Source organism: Protopterus annectens, chromosome 8.part0, assembly GCF_019279795.1.
Source record: "Protopterus annectens isolate FY-2018-M chromosome 8.part0, PAN1.0, whole genome shotgun sequence".
Lineage (NCBI taxonomy): Eukaryota > Metazoa > Chordata > Ceratodontiformes > Protopteridae > Protopterus > Protopterus annectens.
In genome coordinates this window covers 1,762,148,922-1,762,167,755 of record NC_056741.1, presented here as the reverse complement: position 1 = coordinate 1,762,167,755, position 18,834 = coordinate 1,762,148,922, and the positions used below count along the sequence as shown (strand labels likewise).

Sequence of the window (18,834 nt, the reverse complement as noted above, 5' to 3'; positions counted from 1 at the left end):
CATCTGCGAACTTCATTAGCCAAAGACCTTCTGCATTAGCCTGTACTTCAGAAAAGTAGATACCAAACAGGAGACGACCCAGGATTGAACCCTGTGGTACTCCACTTGTCGCTGGTCTGAAGTCGGATTTTGAGTCTGCTACTTTCACATTGTGGGTTCTGTCAGTGAGCCAGTTGGCAACCTATCTTGTGACATAGGGATTTATACCTAGTTTAGTGAGTTTATCTATAATTCCAGAGTGGGGGGTGGTGTTAGAAGTCTTGGCCAGATCTAGATAGGCTGGGTGAACCACCTTACCCTCGTCTACAGCTTTGGTGACTGCTTCAAAGAAGTCAATCAGGTTTAGGAGACATGATCTGCCTTTTACAAACCTGAACTGGGTGGGGTCCAGAGTTTGGAGATTACCAATGTCTTTGTTTATAAGTTCCATGATGATACGTTCCATGGCCTTGCAGACCAGGCTCATTAGGCTAATGGGAAGGTAGTTCCCGGGGTCCATGGTGGCTCCCCCTTTGTGGAGTGGGATAACCATTGCTGTGTGCCATTCAGTGGGCACAAACCTGAAGTGGGACTATGACTGAACATGGTGCTTAGGCGGGGTGCCAGTTGATTCTGTAGTTCATGTAGAATGCACCCTGGGATGTTGCCAGGTCCCATGGATGCTGTGTTCTTGGCTTTGGAGAGTGTTTTTTTACCTGTGCAGCTGTGATTACAGGAACTTTGCATTCTTCTGGTATAGAGATGGGCCATTTAGTGGGTGGGGGGGGGTAAAGTTAGCACTGAACCTATCTGCCAGGATGTTGGCAATATCAGTTGGTTCTATATATCTAGTGCCATTGTGCTGTAACTCAAAGCAGATCTGAGTGTTGCCATTGAGATTCTTGACATAGCTATAGAATGCTTTGTGGTTGTCTTTAGAATCAGTGGCGACTTTGTTTTCATAACTAGCTTTGGAGGATTTTATGAGGGATCTCAGCTTCTTACTGAGACTGACCAAGGAGTTATTCCATTCATGAGAGTTTACTCTTTTTGTGCAACAGTTTCTTTCTTCTGTTGTAGGGTTTGTTTATGGCAGGGGACCACCAGATTGGCTTCATTTTTTTGGAGGATAGCATCTTGGTTCTGTTAGGGATAGCACGATCCATGCACTTGTGTGAGGGCTTATAAAGTGCATTTGTGTAGGCTTCAGTAGTCATATCTCTATTGTCCGTCTGCATGGGTGTTGTGAAGTTTGCCACTTCTGTCTTAAGAAGCATGAAGTTGGCTTTGGAGAAATATTTTACGGTGGTTTCCCTAATGGGGGGTGGGGCGGGATGCGGCTGTATAGGCTGATTAGCTTGTGGTCAGATCTGACCAACGAGGAATTGACCTCTGGTGTGGAACACCAGTCACCCATTTTGGTAATGACCAGGTCTAGAATATTGCTGCCCCTGGTAGGGGTGTGGATAAGTTGATCCAAGGTGTTAGAATTTTTGAATTCCAGAAAACGTTGAGAAAAAGTGTTGGTGCATGAGTATGCTTGTAAAAACAAGAGATGTTTTCCAGAGATAAGTTGGCCTAGTGGGTTAATGCACTATGCTATAGTTAGCAAGGTCCTGGGTTCAATAGTTGGCAGGGATACAAACTTTTGCTGATGTGACAACACTTTAATGCGTGACATATTTAAGGTAACACCAGCTATTTTTCATTGTTCAGTTAGCCTAGTAGTGTAATAAACTATGCTCTGGCTCAGAGGTCCTAGGTTTGAGACTTGGAAGGGATGATTGATTATTTTATTGCTGTGGATAATAGTGTGAGAATCAGATGAGGTGATTAAAGTAGTTTTAAGCAGTTTTAAATAGGTTTGCATAGGTTTGTATGACACGCTGCGATTATAAGTGGTGCTTAGTCTCACTTAATCCCGTGCTATTTTCAGAAAAAAGAAAAGAAAAATGGGGTGATAGGAAAGAAGTAAAGTGGTGGCAAGCAGTGGGGGAAACGATATGAAAGACAGGTAGGGATGTGCTGGACAGGTATATGAAAGGACCATATCTCTCCATTTCTTCTACAGCAACAGCTGTGCATGTTATGGACAATTTGGAGCCTCACATCCCACAGGAAGAGGAGTGGGTGACATAACTTTGTTGATTAACTGCTGGGATGATTGACTGATAATTGTGTACATGGGTGCAAAATGGAGAGCTATGTATGGGGCAATATAGTTTTTTTGGGAGAGATGCCCTTTTTTGTTTTTTTTTTTGTTTTTTTAAGGAGTGAGTGGAATGTTGGGGAATGGTTGTAAGAACATTTGGGGAAGTAAGTTGGGTAGGAGAGGTTGCATTTGCAGACAGACAAGACAGCAGACAGGAACAGTGTATGACACATGAGGGGGGTAAACACCTTGGATGGGGAGGGTGTTTGGGAATTGGAGAACCAAGTGGCCCCAGATGGAAACAGTGAGACTGAGGTCCATACCCATGGGTAGTCACCACTGCCCCTTCACGGCCCCAAAGGTGGCTGTGCTGGGCACTGGTTGCTTGGGCCAGTCTGCTCCTCCAGTTGTACCAGTCTGCCCTCAATCTGGCACAGTCGGTCATCCAAATGCCGCTGAATGACCCTGTGCACCATCCCTAAAAACTGATTGCAGGTGACAGGATCCTCTCAGCACCAGCGCCCAGGGAGGGATTGGCCCCATCCCCTGATGCAGTTCCACCTGAGTGTGGTGCAGGACCAGCAGAGGAGGCATCTCCAGGTTGGGTCCCAGATGTGCTGGGATCCGGTGTCATGGCCAGATGATGTGAGGCAGGTGGATCCACTGCGATCGGCCTACCCAAATGTACTATGGTGTTGAGGTTTGAGAAAGTGTATTGGTTAGTCACAAACAAAACACTTCAGCGTTAGTTATAACAGCATGCATGGGTGTTCCAATTAACCCAGAACAATAGAACTGCATAGCAAACAGAACACAGGTATAAATGGAATAACAGTCATTACTGTAACAGCATGTCAGTAACAGTTATGGCAAAAGGCTAACAACATTGGTATTTCAACAAGGTATGTTAGTATGCAACCATTATAATATATTATCAATAATACAACGCAAGGTCCAACATAAGGTTTTGAGAACAACATATTTGAAAATGGAACCAAACCCATAGCACAGGGATAATAATTTGTGATGCAGATAAGGGGTGGGGGGAGAGAAAGACATTCCATTACCAACTGCATAGGCTATATTTTTCACAACAGTACTGCTTAATACTCTACAGGTCTGCCCTTATTTTTATGTTATCCAAGCCAAAACACCTACAGGTACATAACTACAGGGGACTATTACATGTCAGGGGAATATATTTGTCTACCAAGGTGTACTCTGCACTGATGTTCTCTGAGTGTGCTACTTCCATACTTCAACTGGTTTTATATTTGTGTGCAAGGTTTTTGGCAAAGATTATCACTATCTGTGACAGCATGATACTTGAGAGGCATGCATCATGCACAATACAGAGAGGTTACACTTATCCTGCTGTCATTGGCAGACATGGGCATGGGGTTAAATTATTAGCAGACATTCACAAACGCAACAGCTATACAGCCGTACCAACAACAGACCATTTAATTTGTCTTATTAACTTTGAAAAGTACTATACCTCATGTTGTTTTATTTAATGGAATGTGATCACCTTGCTGAGAAATGCTGTTAACGTACTACTACATCTGGACACAGACATTACTATACCCTTCATATAGCTACTAGAGACATTTATTTACCTGTAAGTCCTGTGGTTGAGAAGATCTGTTAACAACACATTATTACTTGTCTGCTACTATAAATATACCTGTCCCTGGATTCCAACCCCGGTCTGTGTGTGGCAAAATGAACAATATATATATATATATATATATATATATATATATATATATATATATATATATATATATATATATATACACAAACATTACTTATCACACTGAGCTACTGGCCCATTGCTGTGTGCTGATTGAATGATATGCACCTAAACCTCACCTTCTGACAATGTGGAATCTGGTAATATAAGTAGTGTCACACAAGACTGTAGTTACAGTTGAACATACATGTGTGAGAGTCATGCATGACAGGGATAGTAGGTGAACTGTGTATTAACAGTTGGAATGCAGGTGTACACCATTAACCTTTCATGGATGGGAATATGTATGATCTGTACAGAGCATATCGGCGTGCAGGATTGCCTACCTGTCCCATATACATATGCAGATGGTATATTTGCAGTTACAGCTCTAACACTTTCATACTTGCCTGCATCAGCATGCCTACATTAACAGATGCATATAGCTGAAATGCAAAGGTTAACACAAGAAAATCCTGGGAGAAACACACTATAATACCTTAGACAGTATTACTTTAGGTTCAGATCTTAGTGCAGTACACATATCATATTGCACTATATATTCTAGTACAGCTCCACATCTACACTTTAGAGTGACAGTTATTTATTAGCCAGCCTTCATTCAATTCATGGTGTTATACCCATGTTTACTTCACAAAATGGGTTACCATTGAATGATCGACTTGCCGAAATGTTGACAGTCATATGGATGAGACTATATCATCGACATTCGGAATGTCGAACATTAAAAAAAAATAAATACACAGGTTACAAAAGTAAAACACATTGTTAACATTCTGCACTATAGTGAGATGCCGGTTCCGCATTGTCAAAATTGCAAATATCGATCATATGGTCGAGACCATATGAATGTTGACATTTTGCAGTTCTGACAATGTGAAGGGGACCCCACAAAACTTGTAATATTTAATTTCATGGACAACAGCCCAGAATACACACAACAATTGTCAGAACAGAGATTTATTGAGGGTGACATGGCATAGTGATTTCTATACAGCTGACAATCTTTATTGTTCTACAGTTTAAATAATGCAGACCTTGGAACACATCAGTTATCACACAATCAATGCAGTACTACGTTTACTTCTTCACAATTCTGACTGGAGTTGTACTGTATTTGCTGTAGATTAGGAATGCAGTTAATTTATTCCCTTCACATTTTCAGTGTCGGTGTACTTTATTACCAGAACATATATTATTAATACGATATACACATGCTATCACCAAACATTATAAGTTTCTTTACATAACAGTAGCATGTTTCCTGTTTTCATCTATATTGAACTGTACCTGGCAATACTCAATTATATCACTCCAAGGCTATGTACACATTAATTGCAATACACTCAAGACAGACTATACCTAACTTAATTAGATTACTATATATTGGAAGATACATCTGTACTCATGACACTCACAGTGCATCCTGGCTAGGTGCCTTGCATGGACCTCCAAGTTGTGAGCCCTCTCCTCTGCAGCTGTAGGGGGGGACACACCATTATGCATACCTGTGTAGCAGATATTCATACTACAATTTGATAAATCACCATTTCCTATACTTACAAATTTCTGGGACATTCTGGTCTTGAGCATCTTGGATTCATTGGGCCAAGAGCCCTCTTCCTTCACTTCAGGTCATCATAATGATGACGCACCGGCTCAACGGTGCGGGGAATTCCAGTAGCAGGGGTGAAGTCATGTGCCAGACAGTCCCCCCTGGTAATGGTCCTGTAGCAGTCTGTCATCATGGTCTTTGACGAGGAGCCCTACCATGACCCTGGACTCCAACATACCCCAATGCTACGCCTGGAAGCACACTCCCCCTCCTACTCCAGCCATTGCTCCTACAGTGATAAAAATCCAACAGGTTCTGGCAGTATTCCAACCTGTCCAGGTTAAATTAAGCTGTTTTCCTGCCCATTGCTGCCATTGGACCATTTTTGAAAATGCCAACCTCCACTTAGCAGTGTGTAAACCCACCAAGCGTAGCTGAGCAGTGCTTAAAGTGGCACATGCTTAGCACTGCTTAGTGGTGTGCAAACCAACCTAGCTGAACTGAGGACTGCTTAAACTGGGAGTGCTAAGCAGTGCCCAAACCAGCTAAGTGGAGCTGCACATTGCTAAGTACTGCTAAACCAGGTGCTTTGCTTAGCAGTGCTTAGCTAAGGGCAAACCAGAGTTTAAAAAAAAAAAAACAGTTATTGAAAGTATTTTTTCAATAATGATGACTTTTTATTATGTGCATCTATTTCTCTTTATATCCCCAAACATATGCATTTCACTATGTTATCTGGTAATGTGACTTCAATGTATTGGACACTTGTGTGTAACTGGGCTTTTACAGTCAGGTCTCCACTGCAAATGGTGTTTTGGCCAAGCTGGACTGTCCCGGTTAACAGATTTGAATGTATACATAAAAAAAATGTACATTTCCCTACCTCACATATAAAGCGAATGGCCAGTATTTGAACTATGCACATACTGCACACAAAGCCATCACTCTAACTATTCAGCTAGCAAGGATATGTTGATCTCTCCTATACTATTCTATATAGCTCACAGTTGCTTTTAACCACTGCTGAGCTCCACACCACGCAGTGCAAACCCGCTCAGCTATGCTTAAATTTGACCTTTTAAGTTACAATTAAAAGCATCCGGTTTCTATTTTTAGATGTCTGGCACATGTTTATTGCTAAGTGCCATGCTGTGCTGTGCAATCACACAAAATATATATATATAAAAATAAAATAAATAAGTAAATAACAAGGACACTACTTTTTAACATTTCATTTCACCACCATAAGCCACTCTGACAGTACAGGGAGTGTGCTACGGACACTGTAACACACCCCCTACAAATATATTTTTTACAACTGGCCATGAAATGTTCTATTTACTATTTTAGTGCTGTAGAGCACTTTAACAGTGCAGGGTGTGTGTTACAGACACTGTAACACACCCATAACACCCCTACACATAACTTTTACAACTGGCATGGAAAAGTTCTATTTAATATTTTAGTGATGTATGACATTTTGACAGTGCAGGGCGTGTGTTACACATCTCCGAGCACTGTAACACATACCCTACACTGATTCAGTAATCATATACATGCCTCTCCCTCAGCAGTGAGCCATCATTAATATGCAAGGTGCACTGCTAAGGGAGAGCTGCAGATATGGCCATGGTGCAATCTGTGCAGAGCTTGCACTACTTCTGCACCAAGTTTATTAAATCTGGGGGAATGACTAAAACTAGGGAGCTTTCTGTATTGTCTTGAAAGTGTTTTACTGTTTTATGACATCCAGCATTTACAAAAGACCTGATAAAAAGCCCTTGTCTATGTATTTTTACAGGTAGATGCTAAATACTACCAGCTGCAGTCAATGGTTGTTTTGGGCCTGGGGACTAGAAGTCAGATGACAAGAAATTATGTCATTCTGAAAGCTAGCCCAGCAGTAATATTTGAGATATTTACTTGAGAACAGCATTCTGTACTCTGTCTTTGACCTGACAGCAACTAGAAAGGATCCATTCACCACATCTGCCTTGCTCTGTAAGTAATTTAGCTAGGGTGTAGTAATTCTCTTAGATATAGTTAGGAATATTTGTTTGAGACTGTACTGCAATGTTGTTTTAAGCACTTCCTGTGGTTTTGAACTCTGATGTCACTGTAAATATATACTGAGTATTTTCTTGTTTGTTTAATATTTATTATTAAATGTTTTAAACCTTTCATTGTGACTGATCTGTCTAGAGATATTTAACTTCTGAGAGTACTTGCATATTTATTTAGTGACAACTGCGTGGGCCACTCCTGATAGCCTTGCTCTTGGTCAAACTGCTATTTGTATTAATAGTAACATTGCACAATAAGACTGGACACCCTTTGTTAATTGCCTTAAACTGGCTGATAAGGAGCTGGCTGCTGACAGTGATAACTTCTTAATAGTCTGGGCAAAAGGGGGCATAGCTAGCGAACCTGTGCCAGCCTTTCCCAGGTGTGTGTGTGTGTGTGTGTGTGTGTGTGTGTGTGTGTGTGTGTGTGTGTGTGTCTGTGTGTATGCGCGTGTGTGTGTGTGTGTGTGTGTGTGTGTGTGTGTGTGTGTGTGTGTGTGTGTGTGTGTGTGTGTGTGTGTGTGTGTGTGTGTGTGTGTGTGTGTGTGTGTGTGTATATAAATCCAACCTCAAAGAGTGTGTGTGTCAGCTACTTGGACAGGGACACAAAGCACTGGTTTGACAGAGAGTGTGGTGGAGGTCTTGGCTTGGCTACTCAGCTGAGATCTCAACTCTATAGCTGTGCCAATGGGGAGTCTTAATGGGGATCTGGAGAAAGAGGGAGACACCAGCCCTAGACTGACTGTGGTCTCTGTGTGCTCTTAAGGGAAATTGCACTGGATGCAGAGAGCTGCCTCTAGTAATATTGTGTGTGTACCTTGTTATCCTCACAGGGTACATCCTCCACTGATGCCAATGGTGAGAATTGAGGCCCCTTGACTACTGGTTCAGTGATGGGGTGCATACCTCTAAACTGTATTGAATCACTCGGTTATTTCCAGGTTTTGAGTTACAAATGATGGGGTGCCATGATTCCCGAGTGGCCCCCGTTAATTTCTGAATTTCCCGGCCTTTTTTTTTTTTTTAATTTTTTCGCTATGTTTTTAGGAGTGACATCATCACGTGGAGGTGTGCATGGTGATGTTAGCTTTGTGAACAGCTCAGCAGCCTGCCACCACCTGTTGGAATATTGCTGAGGCTGATGAATCCTTCCTGTTTTACTTCTGTATCTTCTTCCCCCATTCCCATGACATGAAGTGATGAAGTATTTGTATGGTTAGAAAGTTATAAAATGAACCGAATAAGCAAAGCTGTGTACATCTAATCTATTTTGCCACTGCAAAATCATGACTACCATCCATTCCATGATCCTCTCCTGCAGTGGTCAGGGATCAGAATCACACTATGAAACTGCATACTGATGCAGTTTTTATCCTAGCTCTATTTGTGCAATAGGCCAACCACCTAATGCAGCTTACCTAAAACAACTGCCTATATGCTTACCAATGTGACTGCAGAACTCTGTTTCCACACCATGACACACCTTCTTGTGCACTCTCAGCTTCTCATAAGAGTATTTTCAATGAACAACACGAAAAACATTGTTGCAAAGAATGCAGTTAAGTAGCTTATTATGCCAAGCACAATTATTTTGTCGGTGTAGTCTGGATTACAAAAAATATAAATCAGCAGGCAGAGTAAAACCATCATTAAATTAAAAACATGGTGCTTCCTATAATAAATAAACAAAAAATACTATTTTTCTAGTTCTGTGCATCTGTGCAAATGTTCAACTCCTGTTCACCTGAAATAAAAAATAAATAAACTCTTCTGTCTGGTTGCAAACTGGCCAGTTTTCAAATATATCATCTAGTTGTGAGAGCCTTAATGTGGTCTCAGTTTTCTTTAGAAGTATCCTTGTTCTAGAAAGATGACATGTATATTTGTTTTATTTTCTTTTAAAACTGATGTTATCTAATAACTGATTATTTGGACTGCATATTCAGCTTATGTAGAAGTGTTGATGCTTCTCAGAGCTTTGTTTGCAGACATCAGCTCTAGGAGGGGATTATTGTAACTTAGAACAATAAGCAGTGGAAGCCGCGGTGGTGCAGCGGTAGCATTGTCACCTCACAGTAAGAGGTTCTCCCGTTCGATTCTTGGCCTGAGCACCTTCTGTGTGGAGTCTGCATGTCCTCCCCGTGGTCGAGTGGCATTCAAAAGACATGCGTGAATGGGCATGCCTTTGTTGAAGGTTGGGCGTCAGGCTGGCACCTCGGCACTGTAAAAATCTCCTGCCAGTCATTAGTGGACCGGAGTTCCGCTATGGTGACTCCTAACCAGGAAAAGCCAAAAGAACAAGAAGAACAATAAGCAGTAACAAGCCTAAAATATTCAGTTTTAAATGAACATTTGATTTCAGCTATAATTAACTGTATGTAACCACAGCAACAAGAAAAACAGAACAAGGCCAGAGAGCAGTTGAATCAAATGACTTAAAGGTAAACCAGTAATAGAACAAGCAGAAAAAAAAAAAAAAAGCTGGTTACACACTGAGATGCCTAGAGACTTCACAAGCTTAAAAAAGAAGTGTCCTTGTCTCTAGACAGCTGGTTATACCTGTGTTAAGAAATGTGTGTACTTCTTGACATTTCTTTATTGCAGCAGCTTGTAAAAGAGGTATTTCAAAAAGCCAGCAAAGAAAAGTTGGATGTTAAATGGCTGAAAAATGGGTAGCTTGAAAATGCAACAGTCCTTTACTGAAAAAGGAATGTTTCTGTTCAGCAGGAGACTGAGTCTGGCCCATTCCCTGACAATAATTATAGCAGATTATAGTATCCTGGCTTATCCTGAAGAATTCTATACTACATTTGATTTAAGGTTTCAGGAATTTCTACAGCTTCTTAAACATAGTGCGTAATGTTTACTGTTATCTAGGTGTGCATGCCAGGCAGCCTGAGTGAGTGAGAGATGACGAGTTTGTTTACTTTTACACTAGCAGTGAACGTGCTGGTCTCGTCCTCACTCATGCATCTCGCATGCTCCAACAGCCTGTCTGGGATAGGGAATAAGGAGAGGGGGGGGCGGGACAGACACAGAAGTGGCAGAACAGCTGAACAAGTCAGAACAACTGAGGGAACCGAAACTGGCTTGGACTGGAGCTGTGAGGCAGTCAGCAGAAGAAGACTGCAGCAGCAGTGTGTGTTTTTTTTATTTTAGTTAAAATAAGTGTGTGTGTGTGTGTGTGTGTGTGTTACTAAGACTGTGTTGTCCTGGCTGAAACTTTACTCCAGTGATCCTCCTGAACCAACACGTTACCTGTCCCTGGCACCGGCAGTAGTCAGAGGCTCAGAGCAGTAAAACAAGAACAAGAAAGAACACAATACAACACAAGCGTAACGGACTCGGAGCCGTGGGGCAGTGATTAATCATCATGAAAAAAAAAATTTCTTCTGCTGCTTCTTCCCCCAGCTCCTCCACCACCAGCAGGTAAAAAAAGTAAATAAATAATTAAAAAGCTGAAAAAGACAAGTGAAGTACCGCAACTTGACTTATAGTGATACAAAGAAAGAGAAGGTGAGAACAGTCAGTGTGCCACATGGTGCACCTCAGAGATAAAACGAGAGGGAGGCACATACATTGCAGGTAGAAATTCAGTTATATAAGATGAAGCTATTCTTAGGATTTAGGGAAAGGCACTCAACATTACAGACATTGCACTCTATGAAAAATGTAGCATTGCAACTTGAAAAGACTATTAATGACAAGGGTTTAAGTGGTTGACAATTACTTTGATTGCTCATCAGAAATGGTTGCCAATTTTACTTCAAGTATTTATAACTTAGTTTATGCTGTAGCAATAATTAGTATATGTTAGAATTCTGGAATTAATTATTTTTTTCAAATATTTTTTATTTTCCAAATAATATAATGTTTAGCAGTAAAATCATCAATGAACAAGTATTATAAACCTTTACATACACTATGTACAATTGACCTGAACAAAGGAGGGAAACAAATAATAAAATATATAAAATTAGTAACAAAAAATTATAATAGTCAATTAATAAAGTATAAAGTTACACATTAATTATTTAAGGTTCATTTTTAATGTCTCAATAAGAGTTATTTTTTCCCCAAGCATTGATGTCCATGTTTTAGGTGAAATTCTTGATTCCTTCACCTTGATTTCTAATGTTGCTGTTTCTTCCATCAATCTCAAGAATTCTTCCCAAGTAGGTTCTTGTGAAGACTTCCACTTTCTAGTTATACATTTCCTTGCCACAGTTAGTATGGACCAAAGTAGGTATAGATCTTTTTTATTCATTCCAATAGTATCATTAACATTTAAGAGGACTAAAGATTTGGTTAAAATAAAGGTATCTGTGAATATAGCTTTGAGAAAAATAGCAATTCTTTCCAGAATTTTTTTATATTAATACAATCAAAAATATATGAGACTAATCAGCTTTACAGTTTAAAGAACATCTCCAACAAATGGCTTTATCAAGTGAATTGAATTTGGCTAGTTTATCAGGTGTAATAAATGCCCTGTGAATATATTTCCATGTAAATATTTTCCATATTTGTAAATTAAATGTTAAGTTAACAGAACATAAAATGTTTGTTTTACTCTCAATTTATAGATTAGTGTGACATCTTTTGCTATGAAATTCCAATGTCTTGCATTAGGGTTAGTTTTATATGTTATCAATATTTTGTATAATTTTGAAATTAGATTAGTCCAATTATAATTGTCGTAAATAACTACAGATATTAGACTTATCAAATTTGGACTAGTTTTATAAGGAGAATTAATAATTTTACTATTAAGATCCTTAACATATGATAATATGCTTGTAGTATCAACCAATCGGCTGATGGAATGTCATATTTATTCTGAATTTGTTGAATGTCTAATACTACTTGATTTTCTATACAATGTTGCCAACAAGTGAAGTTGTTCCCCTCCCATCTAGTTAAAATAGCATTATGAATTATATTGAAGAAATTCTTTGTAGAGCTAAAGGGTATTATCAAGTCTAGCCAAATCTTAATATCCGTGTTAGTATATATAAATCTTCTGAATAAATTGCAAATATTATTTATATAATTTAAGCTGATTGGTTTTGTTATATTATATTGAATATTAACAATCAACATGTGCCACATCCTATTATTTTGTTCACTTAATATACAATTTTTAATTATTTTATTTTCATTTAGAAAAATAATAGTGTGCAATGTTTTCCATATTGAAGAATAATTAGGATCTATCCAATTAATGATATTTTTAACATGGAAGCTTTTATGTATAATTCTAGATCTGGAAGTTTAATTCCAGCCATTTCCCAAGAATATGATGTGTATAGGCTATTCTATTTCTTTTTGGATACCAAAGAAAGTTTAATAGAATTGTATTTATTTCTTTCAAGAATTTCTTGTTAGGTACTATAGGAATATCGTGTGCAATGTAATTAATTTTTGGAAGTATTGTCATTTTTACTATTTGTAATCTGTCTTTAAATCTCAAGAACATTTTATTCCAGCTTACTATTAACATTTTTATTTTATTAATTATGTTGCTATAATTTGTGGCTAACGTAGATTCCAAATTATCACATAGTGTTATTCCTAAATATTTTATTATGGGAACTTGTTTTCATATCACACAATTTGTAGTTAAGGTAAATTCTCTCTTTTTATTCAAATGTATATAATTAGACTTTCCCTTGTTAAATCTAAGGCCGGACATATGATAAAACCTTTACACTATTTTATCTAGTTTTTGTACTGATTTCTCCGAGACAGATAATGCGAGTAAAACATCAACAGCAAATAACATAATTTTTTAACTGAGTTGACCATATACATCTATGCCTGATATATCAGAGTTGTGGAGTACTAATGAGGCAAATAATTCATTTCCTAAGGCAAACAGGATGGGTGACATTGGACATCCCTGCTTTGTACCTTTGGTTATTTCAATAGCCTTTGAGGTAAATGGCCCAAGTTTTACATAAGCCAAATTGTTTTTATAAATATTCTTTATTAGCGTAATAAAATTAGTAGGAAATTCAAACAATTCTAAAGCCTTAAAAAGAAATACCCAGCTCAATGAATCAATTTTGAAATTAGATTAGTCCAATTATAATTGTCGTAAATAACTTCAGATATTAGACTTATCAAATTTGGACTAGTTTTATAAGGAGAATTAATAATTTTACTGTTAAGATCCTTAACATATGATAATATGCTTGTAGTATCAACCAATCGGCTGATGGAATGTCATATTTATTCTGAATTTGTTGAATGTCTAATACTACTTGATTTTCTATAGAATGTTGCCAACAAGTGAAGTTTTTCCCCTCCCATCTAGTTAAAATAGCATTATGAATTTTATTGAAGAAATTCTTTGAAGAGCTAAAGGGTATTATCAAGCCTAGCCAAATCTTAATATCCGTGTTAGTATATATAAATCTTCTGAATAAATTGCAAATAGTATTTATATAATTTAAGCTTGTTGGTTTTGTTATATTATATTGAATATTAACAGTCAACATGTGCCACATCCTATTATTTTGTTCACTTAATATACAATTTTTAATTATTTTATTTTCATTTAGAAAAATAATAGTGTGCAATGTTTTCCATATTGAAGAATAATTAGGATCTATCCAATTAATGATATTTTTTAATATGGAAGCTTTTATGTATAATTCTAGATCTGGAAGTTTAATTCCAGCCATTTCCAAAGAATATGATGTGTATAGGCTATTCTATTTCTTTTTGGATTCCAAAGAAAGTTTAATAGAATTGTATTTCTTTCTTTCAAGAATTTCTTGTTAGGTACTATAGGAATATCATGTGCAATGTAATTAGTTTTTGGAAGTATTGTCATTTTTACTATTTGTAATCTGTCTTCAAATCTCAAGAACATTTTATTCCAGCTTACTATTAACATTTTTATTTTATTAAATATGTTGCTATAATTTGTGGCTAACGTAGATTCCAAATTATCACATAGTGTTATTCCTAAATATTTTATTATGGGAACTTGTTTTCATATCACACAATTTGTAGTTAAGGTAAATTCTCTCTTTTTATTCAAATGTATATAATTAGATTTTCCCTTGTTAAATCTAAGGCCGGACATATGATAAAACCTTTACACTATTTCATCTAGTTTTTGTACTGATTTCTCCGAGACAGATAATGTGAGTAAAACATCATCAGCAAATAACATAATTTTTTAACTGAGTTGACCATATACATCTATGCCTGATATATCAGAGTTGTGGAGTATTAATGAGGCAAATAATTCAATTCCTAAGGCAAACAGGATGGGAGACATTGGACATCCCTGCTTTGTACCTTTGGTTATTTCAATAGCCTTTGAGGTAAATGGCACAAGTTTTACATAAGCCAAATTGTTTTTATAAATATTCTTTATTAGCGTAATAAAATTAGTAGGAAATTCAAACAATTCTAAAGCCTTAAAAAGAAAAACCCAGCTCAACGAATCAAAGGCTTTTTCTATATCCAAAGCTACTATTAGAGTATCTTGGTTGTTTCTGTTTAGAAAATCTATGAGTGTTAGAATTCTTTGTATATTGTCATGTGTGTGTCTTTTATAAATGAGTCTTGTTTGATCCTCATTTATTATGTGTGTCAATGATTTTTTTAATTCTACTAATATTGACATGAAGATTTTATAATCATTGTTAAGTAAAGATATTGACCTGCAAGATTTACACTGTAAAGGGTCTTTGTTTTCTTTTATAATGGGTGTAATTAAGGAGTATCTCTATGCAATTGGAGTTGTGTTTTGTGCTAGAATTTCATTCAAAGTTTTGTGAAACAATGATATTACTGAAGATGGAAATATCTTATACAATTAATTAATTATTCCATTAATTGCCATTGTTTTATTACTTTTACTTTCCTTGATTTTTTGAGTAAGTTCTTTTAGAGATATTTGTTTTTGAATGTCAATAACTTTTCTGGTATCACCTTTACCTTTACTAATTTCAGGTCTAAGTTTGATGTATTAGCTACATGTGAAGTATCATTATAATGGTCAGAGAAATAATGTTTAAATGCATCTAGTATATCATTTATATTTGAAACCTTTTTGTTTTTTCCTTCCTTCATATGTATAATACTTGTAAATATTATTTTTAATCAAATGTTTTTTTTTAATTTTATTTCTAAATTATGCATATGTTTGGGTGATACTGCATAGGAACTAAGTGTTAACCTTTCTACGGCTATATTAGTTTTGTGAGTTAGGATTTCTTCATATCTTTTGTTTAAGTCTTCCAATGTTTTTATGATTATTTTGTATATAAATAGATGAATTAATAGTGAGATCTGTCATTTGTTTTTGGATGTTACATAATTCTGATTCCCACTCTTTTAGCTTGTTTTTGTACCATGAAATATATTTGTTTCCATTTAGATAGGCTTTCGATGTATCCCAAAGATTAAATACATTTATTTCAGTAGTGTAGTTTATATCTAAAAATAATTGTACTTCTGAATCTAACCAATGTTTAAATTGTATTAATTTTGTAATGTAAGCTGGAATTCTTGACATAAAACTTAATTTCTTATAATTTGTATGTATTTTGAGAATTAATGAATTATGGTCTGAAAAGGGACAAGGGATTATGGAAAATTTTATTATTTTTGAATTTAGCTCTTGACTTGTGAAGATTTCATCAATTCTTGTATGTGTCCCAAATCTGTGTTCTTGGTGTGAAAATAATAATTAATTTTTCTCCTTATAACTAAATGTATCAATTAGATTTAAACTTTCTTCCCATTTCTTAAGTAGCTTCCCTATAGAACTTACATGTAAATTCCCTTTGCTTGTGGTCTCTGATTTATCCATTATACAACTAAAGTCACCTCCCAAAATCAAATTTCCTTTATATACTCTAGTTATTAGATCCATGTGTTTTCTTATTGTCCCAACCCCAATACCTGGAAACCAATATATATTTAGTAATGCCCAGAGTCTGTTGTTATATTTTACTATTACTATGGCTAGGAGTCCTTCTTTATCTTCATATTTGTAAATAATTTGAGGCATAGTGACATTTTTCCATAAAATTAAAGTTCCCCTAGTCTGTTTCTTACATGAAGAGTGAGATAAGATCATATATTCATTAGGATTCCAGCTAAAGGTATCATTTGTTTTGAAGTGAGTCTTTTGAAGAAATACTACTTGTACTTTATTTAATTTCATATATCTTAATAAATTAGATATTTTCCTTAGATTGTTTATACTGTTAGTGTTTAAGGATAAAATAGTCAAGTCCATTCTCAGTATTTAACTTTACACCATATTTGTTTTGTATTATATATCGTAATACCATACCAAATGTAAAATGTGTAACTATTGTGTTAATAATTCTCATTGTAGTCAATATTTTAATTTTGGTTAATAATTCTCATTGTAGTCAATATTTTAATTTTGGTCAAATAACTTAAAATAGAGTTTAGTTCAGGCCATTAAAAAAAAGAAACAAAGAAAAATGCCAAAATTACTTGTATAACAAGTATATACATATTTTTGTAAACCCTCTAATGTACATGAAGTAAAATACACTTCCAATCTGCTAGATGAGAAAAAATCTAACAGATTACCTACCATAACTTCCCTCATGAAAAAAGGAAGAAAAAAAACTAACCCCTTTCAAGCTCCAGTACACCTTTTCTCTTATCTTGAAGATTTAACGATATTAGTTATTATTTTCCCTATATAACTATTAATAATGAATTAACATAATGTATGGAAATGAGCATTGATTTAGTAATACAATTTAATTTTAGATTAGATTAGACTTCTTTTTCAGAATATAATCATCCTATCATGCACTACTAAAACATTCATAAAGTAAAATCTCATTTATAACACAGTAAATGTTGCTTGACATTAGTTCTCTTTAGCCTGAGAGTAGTATATATACATATTAATAGTCTCCAATATTCTATGACCAATATACTAATGATTATGTCAGATAAACACCCTTCTACATACTAAAAATATATTATAACTGAGTTAAGTAGATTTAGAAATGTATCAATAAGTGAAGATAAATACAGACAAGTCTATTCAGAACACTTGAATAATACTGCAAAAGCTATGTAGTCCATAGAATGAACCCTTAGAGTTGTGTTCACTAGAGATGATAATGTAAATATGTTTGAGTGAACAGCACATGTCATAAATCTCTACGTATCACTCACATGCTTTCAGTTAGAGACAAATGAAAGCATAACCAGATTCAATTTATTTTATGTCCACCGATGAATGTAGTTGTGACATATTAAAAGAAAAAATGAAGAAAGACAACATTAGACCACAGTGATCACTCATTGATGATGAAACAGAAGCAATTTGCCCTGATAAGTGGCCATGTGGGTGAGCAATTTATAAACTTCTTAATACTAATGCATAGTTATAATATCAATTCATATTATGAGAATATCATCACAGAATATTGAACAAAATGCTAGTCAAGACAGAGCATTACTGAAGCTGTTCTGCACAGCCACAGTTGCTTAAAACCTTTATAATAGAGTGTTTATCAAAGACTGTGTCATGCAGCAAGATACAAGAGTAGGCAGACTCCCATCTGTGTTATTAAATTGTTAAAAGTAATGACACTCTTAAAAATACAAAACCTATTAAGCTGAACAGTGCTTTAAGAAATCTCTCTATCTCATATCTATTTAATTAGTGTTCTACTTGAATTTCTTATCAAGAATTACAATTTACAAATCTGCTTATTTTACTGCTTGAAGCAGTAGCAAAAGCAGACCATGAAGACATTGGGCTCTTTACTTTAAAGAAATAAAGTTGAAATTCCAAGGTGAACTTATTTTGCCAACCATCTCACTAAGAAACTGATAACCTTATTATTTAAACAGTTGTCAATATTCAGAAAAAATATCAGCTGCATAGTAATCAGCTATACAACTAATGTCTGAAGGATTAAAGGTAGTTTATATTATAAATCCCTGCCTTAACCAGATGTGTGTTTCTTAGGAACCTATGTCTGTAAATGTGTAATTCAAACAATTCTTGATAGAATGAATGGCATCTAAACTACTTTATTATGCTAATTTATGTGCAATTTTACTATAGGTTTCCCAGTACTTCCCCGCCATCAGGGCAACTCCCACAATACATCAACAGGCACTCGCAAGACTGTCTGAGATGCCAATTTTATGAGTTATAGAACCATGGCTTAAAGTTTTGCTGGGAATAAATCAACTGTTCATCATAGAAAATAAGTACACGTGCCCACCATAATTTAGAAGTGCAGTTAAACAACTACTTGCATGCTGGTGTAAGAAGTGTGGCTAATTACCAGTA

The 18,834-nt window shown here is 36.0% G+C and overlaps 1 protein-coding gene across 2 annotated transcripts in view; it reads right to left on the bottom strand.

Moving 5' to 3' along the window:
• Window positions 1-18,834, bottom strand: part of LOC122809624 (cytochrome P450 2J6-like) — a 673,826-nt gene that overhangs the window by 601,796 nt on the left and 53,196 nt on the right. The window lies entirely within an intron of this gene.